Raw genomic sequence first — 17,600 nt, forward strand, 5'->3', positions numbered from 1 at the left:
TCCACTATTACCAATATCCTCCATAAGTGGATGTAAAAAATGAGGCAGTGTGCCTACTTATTTTATTAATTTTAAACTAACATGATATTACTCGTATATATTGATACATATTATGTATGATGCTTATTGGTTCAATTCTGTCCAATAAGAAGCAGCTTAGAGATACAGCACATTTTGACAGCCACACGTTGGCTCAATCCAACTTAACCAGGAGAGTCTGACCTTTAGCTCCCCAAGTAGGATCACTTTCACAGTGCTATAATGTCGCCGAGCTAAATTTCGAGAGAAAGGTTACTCTTGTGTCATTGAGAAGCCGAGCTGCCTGGTGAGATTGCTGGCTAGGACTGTGCCTGTGAAATGGCAGGGCTTAAATGTAAGCCGACGCCCGACAGATGGACGGCAAAGCCCTAATCCAGGCGAAGAAGCTGGCGAGTGCAACAAGGTGCAGAATTCCAACAGAGTGGCCAGCTGTTGTCCTGAACTCTGCCATGAAACCTGTTGACATGTTCCCCCTGAACTTCAACTCCAAAGGGGTCATATATTGTTTCTGTGCAGGTGCTCTGCTTAATGATGTCTAACTCCACCACAGAGCTATGCATACATGTTATTAGAGAAGTTAATATCTAACGATGGATGCATCAATAGTCTTTTTATGTGCAGCATGCATACCTAGATCGATCAAATTTTATTATTTTTTTATTATATATTATTGCTTACCTGCATGTATAAATGCTGCTGCAGGATTATAAAGTATATATCAATCCATCTAATCCACAATTCTTAGTATACAAATATAAAAATGATGAACAAAATATAAAGTCTCTTTGCTGAATACGGGTCTCTCTTACAAAAGCGATATTGACTGATTAAGGGTTAGAATGAATACAGGTGATGATAGTAATACATTGGAATTCAACAACACCACAAACTATGGCCTCCACAATTGCCAGAGTTGAAATAGTGCTCTAAAATATAAAAAATTATAAACTTCATGAAGGTTACATGTTGTACAATACTGCATTAGTTTCAATGTATTTATACATTTCCCTAAAATCTACCTACATACTGGACATGCAAGATTTTGAAAAGGGTAAAGTGATGAAAGTTTTCTGAAGCAGAGGTGATAGACAGAATGTTATCCATCCATTTATGTTTGCAAGGTTCATCTAGCCTTTAAAAATTGAATCTATAAAACCATATGGACCATATGTTCGGAAAGTGGTCAATTAAATGCATTATTATAATCACAGGTTAACTGGTGGTGTTGTATTTACATTATGTCCATGCTTGCAAAATAAAATAAATTGGACATAAATCTTAAAATCAGTGGGATTTACTGGCAGATTTTCTTCCCCAATAAAATAAACACCCCGCTGCTGATAATGGGAGTCATTTCTAAATGGGTGACACTGTGTGCCGAGATCAGTGGTCTAATTATTGTGGTTGTTAAAAACTCTGAAAGTCATGTTTCATTGCACGTTCACCCAGGCTGCTAATTTGGGCTCGCTCTTTACAGATGTGTTTGGCTGTCACGTGTTAAAAAAAGAGGGTCTGCGTGTCTTTATATGGCGCTCCGTCCTTATTAAGCTCATTAGCCCCGTCTCCCCGACTGTTCAGAGGATCACCGTTCATTTTTGGTTCTTAGGGAGACGTGTTTTCAAAGAGGAGCAGCCTCCAGAATGTCAGGCGCGTATAAAGTGGATGCAGGATTTTGGAAGGTCTCGCTAATCAGCACTTACTAATGAGAACACACCCTCCTTTCACAAAATCACCCCCTCAAAAAAGAAGTTTTTGCCATTAATTGTGTTCGGGGGAATAACACGGAACACTTTGGACAGTATTAATGATGTGTGTAGTAACAGTTATATATTAAATCAGCATCTAACTATGCTACCTTTCGTAAAAGGCTACAGAAAACTATGTGATGCTGAAAAAAATCAAAGATGAGTGTTTTTACTCACTATGTTGCATGAATAATATGAGTTTTCTAATAACTTGTCTTGTTTATAGAGCCATCATATTATTCCCCCTAAACTAAGCGTAGGTGGTCTCTAAGGGGAAAAAATAAAAATTAGCATTTTTGAAGATGAAGGCTAAACAGGTGTACACCTTCACGGTTCATTCCATTTAGCTACAGAACAATAAGTGAAGTAAGCTCATAATATTATCACTTCATGTTCTATTTCCAGAGAAATATAACATGTAAACTGTACCAAACTATTAATAACACATTTCACAATAGCAATACTATATCTCTTTGCTGATATAACCTTGATCACATGTCTTCAAAGTTCCTCTATAGTGCCACAATATTTGACTTGATTTATATTAAGCTGTGTTTTTGCTGCATTTTTGTTTTCTGATGCCGTCTCAAGCATTTTAGCGTCGGTATAGTTGTAGTCCATTAAACTTAGAAGAAGTCATCAACTACCAATACTTAATCTGTTGATAATATGATGGATCATGATTGCTGTAAACACATTGCTGATTCTGAAAAAACACAACAATGAAATGAGTTGATTTCCACACTGTCCATTCCTTCTTCTGAAATATATACAATAAACGCAAAGTACAGCTCAGGTTGATGGGGATGCCGTCAGATTAGCAGAAACGTTCATTTCATATTTACAATGTTTACTGAGGAAATGAATCAAGTGGAGAAGTAGGGTCATTTTCTCATATATTTCCATATAATGTGACTTTTGTCAACCAGTTGCTGGATAATTCAAAGAATGCAGACTTAAAACACTCGAATATTGGCTTCACTTTTTAGAACCGGAGGTTGACGCTTATATTTGGTCATAAATTAAACTAAAGTAGTGGATGACGATGGCGCTAGATGAAAAGTCAGAGGATCACCAAAGTTATTATAATATAAATATATATATATATATACAAAAATCATTATAAATGAATGTCTGTACCAGATTTCAAGAACAAACTACATATAAGAACATTAATAAGTAGTCTAATGGAGTTAAAGGCTTGTGGTTGCCCCTTTTTAAGCCATTAGTATTAACTATGCACTCCTGAGTGGCTAAAGATCTGACGTATATGTGTCGACGCTGAAGTACATTATGAGCGTTTGGGAACAGAAAGTAACGAAGCAGAACCGCTAGATTGTGAACAATGAGCTCCCCCATAGAGAGCAACTGGAATGGCGGTTTCCTTTTTTCCCCCTAAGGCTGAGAGAAAATGCTTCACAGGCGGGAGACACACACACACACACACACACACACACACACACACACACATATGCCGTTGTAAAGATTCTGTTTGTCTGTGTATTGCTTTGTTCCGTAATGCCTTCTCCTTCCCCATCACTACACACACACACACACACACACACACACACACACACACACACACACACACACTTTAAAGGCCTGATCTTTTGGGTTCGGGACAACTTGCTGACGGAGCCTTCAAGGCTTGAGGTGATTATGTCACGGCGGCACACGGTTACACATGGACTCTTTTCCAAACACAGCAGGAGATGCCAACCTTCAGAGCTCCGGAGCGTCGCTTGCTGCGACACCGGAAAAAAAAAAACTGAAAACACTGCAGCAGGTGCAATAAATGAAGGGGGAACAATAACCGATGAAGGTCACAGGGATGTGTATTTCACACTGGATGTGGGTTGAACCAGGCCAGTTCAATTAGTTTAGTTTGGAAGATTGAGAGGCCAGCGCTAACAAGAGCCTGGGAGGTGCTTACAGAGAAGCAATGTGCCAAAGAGAATATGGATTTTTATTTTTCTAATCATACTATTTTCTAAATCAGATCACATACTATGTTTCACTGACGAAGACATGAATGGATATAAAAAGGTAAAAGGCTCTCACATATACTGCTGCAAGTCGACTCAGAACACAGACAACACGTTTGATAAATCATTATTCATTGACGTGAATCATCAAGCTAAAATTTGCAATGTTAGCTTTTCGTGAATATATCTTTTGGTTTTCGACTGTTGGTCAGATAACAGGAGCAACTGCTGTTTCCAGAGAATAATATTCAGTTACTTACATCAACTTTGTAGCAGATAGAAGCTGATCAATGAAAGTTGTGCTTATACTAAAATAAAAACTGACTGTTTGTACTACATAGTGTAGAAGGCTCAACATAACAATTCATATTTGTCTTTTGTGAATGAAAAAAAAAGTGTTATTTAATTCCTTTGGTTCCAAAATTAAGAACCTTTTTCCTTCTCTTGCGTAACGTACCCACAAGCTTCTGATTAGGAAGAAACACTGAAGCCTCACCGTTATTATTGTAATGAATTCACAGGCTATTGTGCAAAAAGCAAAGGAGCTTATGAAAATAAACACGTTCCCGTACCGCTGCTTTGATGAGGCGCCATGAAAACATTTCCTTATGCAATATTCCATCGTTTCTTCACCTATATGTGACTTCTACTAAATCACATTTTCATTATAGGACAACTACAAGAGAATCAAACCAAACTAGTACTTTTTCTTATAATACTGTATAATACTATACTATTTAATTGTGATTACCTTCTATATATTTCCATGCATGGCTATAACCCAAAATAAGCAAATTAAGTTCACAACCCCAGATTGAAGGATGTAAAAAAAAAAATCAGACAAAGCCGCTGTCAACTTCCTCACACATCCTGCCAGAGCATCCAAATTTATTTAAATAATCCACAATTTTTGCTCAGAATTAATCATTCATGAGTGATGAGTTAATATTATGCTAAATCAAGCCTACCTCTTCCACTGCACATAAGCATTCGCCGAGACATTGTGTCAGATTTCATTTAAAAATGACGGTACTTATGGAAATCAGAGCAGTCCTCAAGCAGCGCAATTGAGAAATAATCTGTTTTTGAAAGGTGAAGATGTTAAAAATTGTAAAATTGTATATCAGAGCCCTATACCGGCTATCTCAAACAAAATTAATTCAAAGGTGGAGGGAGGGTAAATGAACGTTTTGCGAGGGGGATACTGAACATGTTACTATTCTCACTCAATTTGTGAGTGAATATTTTCTTCCTTTTTAGATGAAGTGAGTGAGTTTGACAGTCGTCCTGAGCGTGTGTGTGTGTGTGTGTGTGTGTGTGTGTTGTGTGAGGCGATAGAAAAGCTCTTACGCCAGCTTATGGAACCACCACTGTATCTCCTCGTCCGTATATATGTATAGGATGTAGCTTTAATGGCTGCGACTACCGCAAGCTACACTGGTTCCTCAATCGAAGGAGTCAACATGAAAACATGCTTTCATTTCATAATGAATAATTCAAGCTATATGTTATCGGCTGCTAGGAGGTGCGATGTGCGCAGTGTGGAGCGTCTAGGGGACATATTGACTTTAATTGTGACTGGCGTCCTTCCAGTGTGGGGAAGAAAATGTCCCCTTTGCTTAGCTGGCCCTGCAGCTCACAGTGAGGCCTTTAAAAGGGAAATGAGCTGTAATTAGTTGATAGAGAGGTGACCCCGATGCAGCGAATGCCACACTAATGCATCGGGATCAGACACCGGAGGATACCGCTGTTGCAGAGGAGCAGCATAGATAGCAGAACGGAGCTCCAACAATACATGGATTGTTTTCAACATTCATAAGGTTATTTCAGTATCTACGTGATCTCATCCCTTACTCTCGTATTTTGAAGCTACAGCAACAGCAACCCTGTCTCTAAATAATAAAATACTTTTATTTAAACAAAATACATTACACAACAAAGGCTCTTGCTTATGTAAAGGCATCACAAGTGCTTGGTTCATATATGGGACAAGAACAGCGGTCTCCTGGGTGAAAGTATTTTGCCATTCAGCATTCCGACCTCTTGACAAGGACTTCTGCAGACTCATTTCAAGTAAACGTAATGTATAATGCAAAGGTTGGTCGTATGGAAAGGTTAGTTTCGTAAGACAGGGCTGGCCACAGACGTAATGTCATGTGACGTAATGTCAGTGGTGTAGCGTCATGTGATCAAAATCACTCAAAATGCTGGTCCTCTGAGTAAAATACCTGTTAGGGGTCTTCCCTAACAGGTATTAGACCCCTAACAGAGCAGCAAGCTATACACCTGCTGCTCTGACGATCTAATACTGACGCGGATGGGTTTACATTGCATTCACATTGCATGAAGACGCTTACAGGTGCCTTTAATCGTCTGTATCGAGCACCCGAAGGCGTCCGTCCAAGTGTCGGTATTTGACGACCCCGGGGGGAGACCAAGCAGGTACCGGAAGAATTACAGAGAAATGCTAGTCAGCCTAAAAAATGTTTCTATTGTTGGAGGAAAGAGATAAAGATCTGCCACCCGACATACAGTTTGCCCAGCTAAGCTCATTACACATCGGGTAAAGGGCAGAAACTCCTTGGACAGAATCCCAAACAAAAAAAATAGTCAACGTCAGGGTGAACAACATTTTTTGTGTGTTTCTGTAAAAATAATAATAATAATAATCAACTGAAGCATGTCGTTATAGTTTTCAAGCTATTTAAAAAAGTATCAGTCGAGCTTTGCTCTGTATAGAGTGTTAACCATGTATTGATCTACATGTATCTCATGCAATATACTTTTCACCACTAATAAATTAGTAAATGTTCAATAAAACTTGCAAGGACGTCTAATGACGCAGTCCTGAACCGCAACAAGCGTTGCTCTTGAAGCGAGCGCTCAGTGGCATTGAAGGAACAAAAGAACCAATCATGCCCCACTTCTCCAGAGGCCTTCCTCCACCGCACTGTGTGCACACAGTGCGGTGAAGGAAGGCCCGTTTTCACATTGAACTCAAGAGAAGAAAACCTTGAGTCATTTTCTCTCATTTTTGAAAAAAATAGATGCCAGTGCCACTGAAAGAAGACTTCAAAAATGTGTAAAAATCCGGAAAAAAAAAAGAAAAGAAATGTATGGCTCTTAAATATCCAGCGTCTTGTTTGAAACTGCCTGAGCAAAGTCCCTTCAGCTTATTCACATACTGTTTACCTCCTTCAGTGGTGTGGGCCCAGAAAAAACACTGTGTCATAAGTGCTTTATCAAAAATCAGTCACATTATAAAAACTGCACAGAAAGCTCTGAGGCACAAAACAAATGTGTTGTTCCTTTTCCTTTCTACTGCAATGTGAGGACAGTCACAAGGTAGATTTAACCTCTCAAACAATTAATGACAGGTCTGCAGTGTATCACTGAGGCTTTCATGTTCACCCTCTATTTAAATGGCAAAGGTAACTGGCTGTTGTTTTAATGTTTCGACCCAGACTTTCATCTGTTGACTTTCAACACTAAAATATAATGAGAATGGACCCAGAACAACAAAGCATTGGAAATGCATACAGCGCTTGTTCTTGCTCTGCCAAACAGTGACTCAGGATCCCTACTTCACATAAAATGAATCACCTGATTGCATATGCAAACAAAATGGCGGCTGTTGAGGCATGCAAGCTGATTGTGAATGAATTGTCCAAAGGCTGCAGTCTGCTGGGTTATCGATTCAGCTTTCTGCTGCGGAAATATGCTGGACGATTGACACACACCAGCATTGAAAATAATTTGCACTATTTAGGGATATAGTGGGATTTGTTACACAATATATCTGAGATATAAGCTTACAACCTAGATGATGATCTAAACTGAATATACTCTACTATTGATTTCTCCAAAACCGACACCATAGCTCATCAATGAATCCAATAATTCCCACTTTCAACATCCAATATTTATCATGTTCTCCTATCATTTCACTAAAACCTCCTCATGTCAATGACTTTTTTTTGCGGAGCAGCCCTGGACGACCCCACCGTGGCTCCAGTGCAGAGATAGGAGAGTTTAATCCATGAGAGATTGCCCAGAAAGATGAAGCCTTAATTAGCCAGATAGCATGCCACATAATGGAGCTATTGATATAGGCTGGGAAATGAGGACTAAGCAGGACAAAAAAAAACAAAGACGACTGTATGGCTGATGGCTGAGACGGGCTTGGGAGACGGTTGCAAAGTAACTGCAGTGGATGGAGAAAAAAAAGGAAAGGGGGCAGTTCACTCTGGTTCTTAACTCCAGCATTGTCTCATCTGTCTGAGCAATCCACCTGCTCCAGATTCTCTCATAAGAAGCTTAGAGAAAAATGCTGACCTTCATATAATCAAAGATTGTATGGAGGAAAACAACAACAGTTTTTTGGAGTACTTAAGCAATAGCACTCATGGGAGGTTCGAGCAATTAAAGGCAAAATGACTTGACTAAGCTGTCCTTGCATCCTCCCGTTCCCTATCTCGGGTTCCCTGTAGTATGAGAGGAGGTCATAAAGATAGTGAAAGGAATGGAATCGCATCTCACTAGCTCTGCTAATCCTGAGGGTGCTAGAGGGTGCGGAATCTCAGTTTTAGAAAGACAATCTAGGTATTCTTCATGCTACACGTGGATCAATGACAAGGTGACCCTGTGTGGTAATAGCAGATGGCGTTAGGGTTGGCAAAGACACTGCAAATCCCTTGTCAACGCTTGAAAGAAGTTTCTGGAAAATGTATTTTGTTCCTTTCAGCTTTGGATCCTGAAAGTAATTCTGTGAAAAACTGATTTAAAATGCATTACAATACATTTTTGGGATGCTCGTATTGACGATATGTGTGGATTGCTATCTCTTTGAATGCCCGTTCATCCTCAATCTACAGAGCTGGGAAGTGAGACCCGCTCTTAATTAATGAGATCGACTGCCTTCTTCCTGTGTGTCCCCGTAGAGCGGTGCCTCCGTTGAAGCGCGCTGACAGGCAGACGATATGCGTGTGGACACACGTTTGAGAATTCCATCTTTGTAGTCTTGTCATGTTAGCCTTGTTGTGATGTAGCTTGGATGACATTTACAGAGGAGACGTAAACCAACGGTGCAGAAGCACCGCTAACTGTGCTGGAATCAAATCAGTTTGAATGAGAAAAAAAAACTTTATTTGTGCAGTCTGGATGATTAAACGCGATCATATTTATAGAGTTATCATGGGTGGGGGTGAAATAACAGGAAAGATGGATCATCAAACAAACGCCGTCCTACCTGAAGGCGGCACAACAAAGTGTGTGCTTCAGTGCAGTGTTGCACTGCAGAGGTTCAAATTATAATGTCATTAAAATGTTGCATTTAGACCTGGTTAGTTAGTTAATAAGTAGAAATAACAAACATCCTCTGCACTTAATTTCTCTAATGTCGAGATTTGCTGCTTTTCTTTGACAGAAAATTGTAACAAATAAACATTTTGACCTAAAATTGCGAGATGAATTGTTCCTTTTTTTTATTTCCACATTAAAATGCACATGAGGAAAACGCTTGGCTAATATCTGTCCTAAATCTTGGTCATATTTTCCTTATTACCGTTTCATTCATTGCCATTATGGTAGGAGCGAGCACAAGAAAAGGCAACAATGTTGAATTATTTATGATGCATTTGCATATCTACCTCGGGATCAGTGTGAGGGCAGGTTGTATTATTGAGGGGAGATTAATCTTCAGGTTTATTTAGGGCCAATTTACTCAGCCCATTACTTCCCATCGGAAACAATATTTTAATGCACAGTGAGAGTCACGCCAAAGTTCACGCGTCACGATTTCCCCGACCTTAAATTGACTCGTTCTGTCATCGCAATAACTTTTTGTCGGCGCACCTTTGCACCTTAGCGCAGAGCCCCTTGCGAAATCAGTCATGAGATGGAAGGGTTAAATTGCCTGGACCGTCCTCTCGCCCTGCAGGACCTGATCTCTCTCCTCCCGATTCCCACAGGTTTCCAAACTACTTTGCACTTCTGTGGCGGCACGTCACTCGCCCGCGTCCAACAAGGTCAAATGCCATTTCATTTTCTCGCCTTTGATCGCCGCCTGGCCCTTTCATCAGTCCCCATCCACCCACGCCCTCCCACCATCGCCGCCGCCGTTCCACCGCTTTAACTGCTCTCCCTTCCTCGACATCGGGGATGTGACTGTCAGTAGCCAAAGTTAGAATCTGTCTCTCCAGAGGTAATACATAAGCAATCAATCAACTTGAACTTGTCAAACTCGTAATGTCAGAGGTTTGCTTTTAGAGAGGATTAAAAGAAGAAAAAAAGCAGACCGCAATGTGCATTTAAGTGTGGCATACATCTCAAAGGCTTCTGCCAGTAATCCGGCTTTCCCTGTTCTTGAATGCAGCGCTCTGCATTCGGTTTTCCTGACTGCAAGCTGGAACACATTGACTGAATGAGGCTCTACCAAGGAGGCTATGTTTCATGTATGTTGTCCTTTAAAGTTCCTCTAAAATATGTTATAAACTATGACATAGGCATTATTCTGGTTTGGGGATTAAGATGCTGGCGTCCCTGATTTGAATATTACATGTCACCCCTCCGCCTCTCTGTTTTTATTGAATAAAGGCCAAATGTCCCCCAAAATCCTTTAATGAATTGATATTGTCCTGACCTCATCACTCAATATTTGAGTATCTGTTAAATCCAGTATGCTATGCCTTCCAGCTCAATGTCCCCCAGGTAAAGACGATGAAATAAAAACAAACTATGGATATCCCAAACAATGTCAACATGTTGAATTATCCAGATCTTAATAATAATTATCATAATAATACATTTAAATGTGACACACATTGACTAATATAGTCATGTACTTAAACAAACAACTCTTTGAATTAAAACATATTGAATGGTGTCAAATGATTCATATGTACTGGATATGGAGTCTGAAGAGTTGCTTAATCTTCTTGCTTGTTTTCATTACATCATAAATTGAACACTGGGTTTTGGGACGCTGGTCAGACTAAATAAGCAATTTTGACACATTAGTTTGTCTGTGGGAACTTGTGATGGGGATTTGTCATTATTTTTTAAACTGCTGTAGCGCAAATGAGGATGTTTGAATGTAAAGAAAAGTAATAATTATTAGTTGCAGCCCTGATTCATTCAGGATGTCTCAACGCTTGCAGTGTTTATACTTTATGGACATGTATATAAAGGAACTTCTTTATTGTTGGTCAGATTCATAAATGGACAAAACATGGCGCTTATATGTCAGAATACATCAAACAATAGGCAAATCCCAGTTGGTATAATCGTGTATTACTTTTACAAGATAAGGGCTTTTCCCAGAATGTAAACAGAATATGGCTCTCAAGTTGAAAAACAGATCATCCAGATCATTAATGTGGACGTAAACACATTCAGTGCCACGGCACAAGTTCCAGTATTTCTCCAAGAACGGAGACAGCCATTGTCTATCTGGAGGTGAGATTATTGTTGCTTCTCTGTGTCTAGCAAATAACGTCTCCTCATGCCACCCGGTCTGGTCGATAACCTGAAATCTGACCCCTTGTTTCCTCCATGCACTTTAGCTCTCCTCCATCGACAGTATTAGCAGTTCTTTGTTACAATGCTCTATCATTGCTTTCTCTCTCTCTGCGTTGACAGCGAGTGGGTGAAAGAAAGCCAGAGCGAGGGAGGGAGAGAGAGAGAGAGAGAGACAGGGCTTCTCTGGAGTTAAACAGAGAGAGCGAGATGGAGGGAGAGCACCAAAGAGATAGAGAAAGTGAGCTTTTAGGGAACTAAAAGCCTCTGCCTCTTTTATACCTCAAAGCAAAGGCCCCTGTTGTCTTGCATCACACGATGAATGGGAGCAGGGCGTCAATGGATGAAAAGCACCTCCACGCGTCTAACGAAAGGAGAGTATAATGGGCTTGAAGCACATTCAAATACGTGAATGATCGGAGAACACTTTAATCCATGTATCACACAGAGGGTAGCCTTTCTATACTGCGGCAGCATTTGAAGAAGGGGGTCCGTGTTCCTAATGAATGCTAATGGGACGAGTGGCCGGTAATGGCACTTGTTGAGTGCCGTGAAATAGCAAACGCAACAAAACAAAGATCCTCTGATATCATAGGAAAGCTGCAGCAGATCTGGTCGTCAATGACAACTTCACTTCTGAGTAGATCCTCGGTCGACCCTACTACACAGAGGAATGGAGAGTCAAGAGTGCTAGTGCGCTACCTAAACACCGGACTCGGGTGAACTCGGGATCTTGACAGGGTATTCTAACAGCCATTACATCGGGGAGGTGGGGCAGAAACACACATCTTGTTCCCACTTACGGGAAATGTAATTCGCTCCATTCAAGTGTGTGTCTGTGTGAGCCTCTGTTTTCCCATCAACGGGTTCCCAGTCGCCACTGATGAGCGCCGTCTGAATGGATGCTTTCAGCGGAACAGATGCAACGCATTGTAATTTTTGCAGCACAATACTAATCATTACCACTGCAAGACAATTCATTCAGACAGCGAGTTACAAAACGCACGTGCGGGTATCAAATGGGACAATGGTATTGCGATGGAAAGGAAGGCATTGTAAATAACAATGGATATGGACGACACACTCAAAACACATCACATGTGATGCTTCAGAATAATATAGAAATAGGTGAAGTTAATGTGTGCTTTTTCCACTTACTGCAGCAACTTGTATTCATGTGTTTAGGCTCTGCTTTCCTATCTTGAGCTGTCAGTCTGAGGGCAGCGAATGCCTCCGCCGATGTAATTTGCAGCCCTCCAGCAACTTAGAGTCGCATGCATGCCAATCGCACAATCATCTAAAAGATGGTTGTCTGAGTTTAAGTCTGCCTGGCAACAGGCGAGCCGGCATTGGCACTGATTAGTCCCTATGCAGTGAATACAAACATCCTCTCCAGAGGGTTGTTGAGGAGCTTCAGTAAGCGCAATAACACCTCCCCAACCCTTGACCCAAACCTCGTCCACCATTTTTTTTAATGATGCATCCTTCAAGGGACTCCAGGTGGTTTATGGCAGGATGTTCTTCCAACTGTGGCAATGATTAGTGGCTTGCATCGCTTTAACGTACATAGTTTAGAAGATCGTGTTATTGAAAGCTGGAGGCAAATTCAAGGGGATCATCAAAATGCTGGCAATGATCAAGCAATATTTGAATAAAATCCATATGGATGCTGTATTTATATGCAGACTTAGGCGGGTCAAGACTTATGGAGGCAAAGTACTCTGAGCACACTCCAGCCAAGAATCCATTTCTGCTGGCTGTTGGCATTTGTAAACGTGCTAATCCAGCTTTTCTTTGTGGACACCTTGATTTTCCACACAAGCATAAAAGGTGAAATCGCTCTCTCACGGAACCTTTTCACAACACTGTGAAGCAGATCAGCTTTAGCTGCACTTGTGTGAGCTTTTCTTGCATTGATCCCGTGGTGACTGTGAATGCACGGTGTTGTGGTGTTCATTTAAAATGCCATTAGGCTCTCTTACAATCACAGTTGGTCACTTACGATATTTTTTCTTTCTTTCCCTTTCTATTGCTGCTTCTGATTAGAACGAGGCCTGACAAATCTGTCGAACAGCCACTCAGAAATAAATGCCAAGTCACAGTAAGTGGTGGATATTTCCATGTAACATCGGTCACATTGGAACCTACTATTCTATTTTTCTTTTTTATATAAATATAAATGTGGTATTCGGAGCTTTGGAGCTTTGTGGACAGTATCATTGCTATGATAAACACAATGTCACCTATTCTGTGTGAATTCTGGATTAGGGTACACAATAATTACGTTAATGTTTTCACCGTCACAAGATTAAGGGCAATGCAATCACAGTTGGACAAATTAGATTCCAGAAATGACACAGTGAAAGCCGCTATCACTCTGATGAAGGTAAAATGGAGGGCAAATCATTGGCTGCGTGCCCAAATGTGTGTTTATACCGTTCAGTATCCGCTGTAGGAACCCAGGCCACATCAATAGATATTCAACAGAGCTTTGTTAGAGCAGCGGGATTTGTTTTGAGCCCAGAGTGTGAGCGTTTTGATTTTTGATCTAGAGGACTGAGAATCATTGACCATTGTAAGAAGAAGTAACACTTTACGGACACTTTCGTAAAGAACCATTCGCATTTTTGTGAGATACTTCAGCACAATAGAGGACATCTGCCAGAGGCGTGCTCCATATCAAGAAGCAATTGAAAGGTTTTTTAGTACAATTTGGGGGAATAAGTGAAATAAATATTCATTGATACTGTTTCAGATCTTTTTCAGTCCTGTAGCCGAAACAGAGCACCGATCAGATACCAGTGTTTAATTAACAAGCGTTGTGCCTCACTGTGTGGAAGTGAGTAGGATCCTTATTGTTAGTGGAAAAGCAATATCAGGCGCAACTTAAACTCCTTCATAATGCTTTTTTAAACATTCATCCATCCATTTTCATCCGCTTATCCTTTTTTTAGAAAAAAGTTAACAAATACAAAGATATGAATTTACTGAATTGTCGATACCTGATCTGCCCATTGACACTGATAGCCGATCCAGATATTTGAGTCAGTATTGGGCAGTTATCCGATGTCACTATCAGTGTCACTGGCATCTCTAAAAGAAAATATATATATATATATATATATATATATATATATATATCTTATGCTCAAAGGGATTGCACTACCGAACCTTCAACCAAATGCTGATGACTTTCATTGAGCACTTGCAGCTGCTCTGTCTGCTTATCTACGTCAAAAGCCAAGGACAACAGTGACTAGTAAACAAGAGCCGCCCTCCAACATCAAACAGCTACTATGATCCCGAGGGCCTTTTGTAAACATGCCATCCAGCCCTGGGCATCAATGTATTAAGGCGGTGGCATCAAGCGGAATGGCAGCCGGGTCTTATGAAGACAACATAATTGCCTTCGCGGGTGAAAATCTCCCAGCACTGTGTCATGGTAGAATTATGTAGGCACCGTGGCCTCACACCTGGGAGCTAATAAACACCTTGTCAATGCGGTAAGGTGTCATCTTTCCACCCTGGGTGAGTGTCTCTAAGAGACGCGCTTGCACGTCACAGACCCGCCGTTGCCCCCCCCCCCCCCCCCCCCCCCCCCCCCCGCTCTCGAACACCCATTGGTCATTTGGTGTGTTGTGAGAAAGGCGATCAGTCATCATGCGCTAACACGATGGTCCACGCCATCGCCACCCACTCCGTCTCGCCTGCTCCTCTGCCCCTCGGTCGGCCGAGAAATCCGCGGAGAAGCTGATTTCTTTTTCGCGAGTTATTAAAAATGCGGCGCCCGCTCTCTTATTCCGGTCTTATTGGTTTGCTGTTCCATTCTTTCCGCGTGTGATTGAATTACAAACATGCCTGGATGTAACCATACTTCATGGAAATATAATGCTGTTATGAGGAGCGTGATTTCCCTGTGACATCCAATACTCTGTATTCTATCTGGCCACAGAGGTTTAGCTTATTGCAAACATTGATCAGCGTGTCGTAATTCAATGTAGGATGTCAACAGCTGCATAATGTTGAAGAGGTGGAGGGGGGTCTTTGCTACCGGGTCCTGTAGCCTCCAGCGGGTCAGAGGTAAATCCTATCGGCGACATATAAATCGCCAAGGTCAGCGACCGCACATCTGTTTTAATGAAGGCAGCCTTGGCGTCTTGACTCACTCGTCTTGGATCAAACGACTGAGCCCCCTGCTGCTGGCTGTTGCGTGGCAGCCATGTTTGAGTCAGCGGCATCCCAATCATCAAATAGGTCGAAACCTAACCCAAGTACGACCCTTCCCCCGCCTGCGAAGTGGAAAACAACAACAGGGATGTGGTGAAGTGAACATTATCGGCTTCAAATGAAGTACATCTGGTGTGATAAGTTCACAGAAGTCACTATTGAGGGCTACAAAGAGACTTCGAAGACCCAGCAGAGAGAGAACAATAATAATAAAGAGAGCGAATAACTCTCTGGGGGGAAACAATGAACTCAGGATGGGCTATAATGCACACGTGGAGCCTCCTGTGCCACACCCTTTACCCCTGCATCTGTCTGTGTGATATCTCAAAGTGCATCAGCTGTCTATCATCTGGGATGGTGAGCCCAGATAAAGCCGGGAGAGGCTGTGCTGCTGCTGCTGCTGCTGCTGGAGCTACGGGAGGCTGCTCCTGTTCTATCTGGCTGTCCGCTCCCTCCGGCTATTTATAACCAATAGAGCTACAGCACTTTATGAATGTCCGCGGGCGCAGCATCACACAGTCTCCTGATACTCTGCCACAACTGTTTTTGGTGTGTGTCATTATAAGAGGTGGTGCCGGTAAAAATAAAAGGGTGGGGTGGGGGTGGTATGGGGGCATTTCAGGGGCCACTCTCATATTATTCTCTGCAAACGCTGCCTTGAATAACAAACAGCACACGGCGTTTGGCACAAGTTTCACCCAGAGTCCTGTGCAGTCTTAGCTATATTTAGACCCCATCGCTGTTGTCTTGCTGAAGCTGCCCCCCAAAAAAAAACAAAATTCCAAAGTCGTTACCAGAGGATCAATGAAATGCAGCAGAAGCCTGCTCTGCTTTTATACGCTGCCCATCTCACAGATAGCCATCTTTTTGCAGATGAATAAAATGGCATATGGGGAGGATCACGACTGCCTCACACTTCCACACAATGAGAAGTGTTATCTCAGCAGAGCCTCTACGTGGCCAAATAAAGGCTAGATTAAGATAACATTTTGCAATTCACCCCTCATTCAATCTCCTCGCACACAAACACACATACACACACACACACTCCCCATTCTCTCTTACACACACTCACATTCGCGGGACAATTACATTTGATTAATGGATTAAGCCTTCTTCCTCCCAGACAAGCACACATACACATGGAAAGGAGCAGACAAAGCAAAAAAATGTGCACGGATAACACACATCTGTGAATCCATCTCGAATGTGCGAGTATTGGATGCAGTTTTACCTGCAGAGGACGCGCCTAAAGCACACTCACACACACACACACACACACACACACACACACACACACACACACACACACACACACACACACACGCTCAAGTACCCCGTTCGCGTTGCTGTCCTGTCAACCGATTCTGCCCCATCCAAAGCGGACTTGGAGGGGACATTTTCAGCCGATTTGAGTTTTGGGAACGCTTCTCGTCTGGATCGGTGTCGCCGGAGTCAAATTGCCATAATGAGAGGGACCGTTTTCTTCAAAGTGGCCCAAAGAGACCGCTGCGTTCTGGGTATCCTGTCTTAAAAACCTCGGCCTTAGCCCACACTAACACACTGCATCGACATGAGGATAAACACTGAGAACACTAAGCCCCTCTCCTGCGCTCTTAATCGGACACTCACCTGCTGTATCCTTCACTGCTTCCAAGCATCCTTTCGCATTGCTCCCCGACGGCAACTCCCAGCCAGCAACACTCAGATGAAGACGCACTATCTCAAGTCCATCGCCTTGAAAGACAGCTTGAAAATGAAAAAGAAGAAAAAAGAAAAAGACCGAAGGGGTACAGAAAAGAGAGCCGTTTCTCGTGGATTTCCAATGAGTTCCTCCACAACGGCAGTGCCGCGGTTTCTCGGGTGACAGCTGTAGTTAAAACAACGCAGCCCACACGCACAGACGCACACGCACGGACGGACGGACGGACGGACGCTCACACGGCGCGATCCTCCCTCGGTAATGGGACTCCCCGTGCGCCCGAACTCGCGTCCGATGGCGAGTGTGGAGAATAAAGGAGCGATGCAAATGGCAGGAAGAGAGAGAGAGAGAGAGAGAGAGTGAGGGAGGGAGGGAGGAAGAAAAAGA

Source organism: Taurulus bubalis, assembly GCF_910589615.1.
Source record: "Taurulus bubalis genome assembly, chromosome: 9".
Lineage (NCBI taxonomy): Eukaryota > Metazoa > Chordata > Actinopteri > Perciformes > Cottidae > Taurulus > Taurulus bubalis.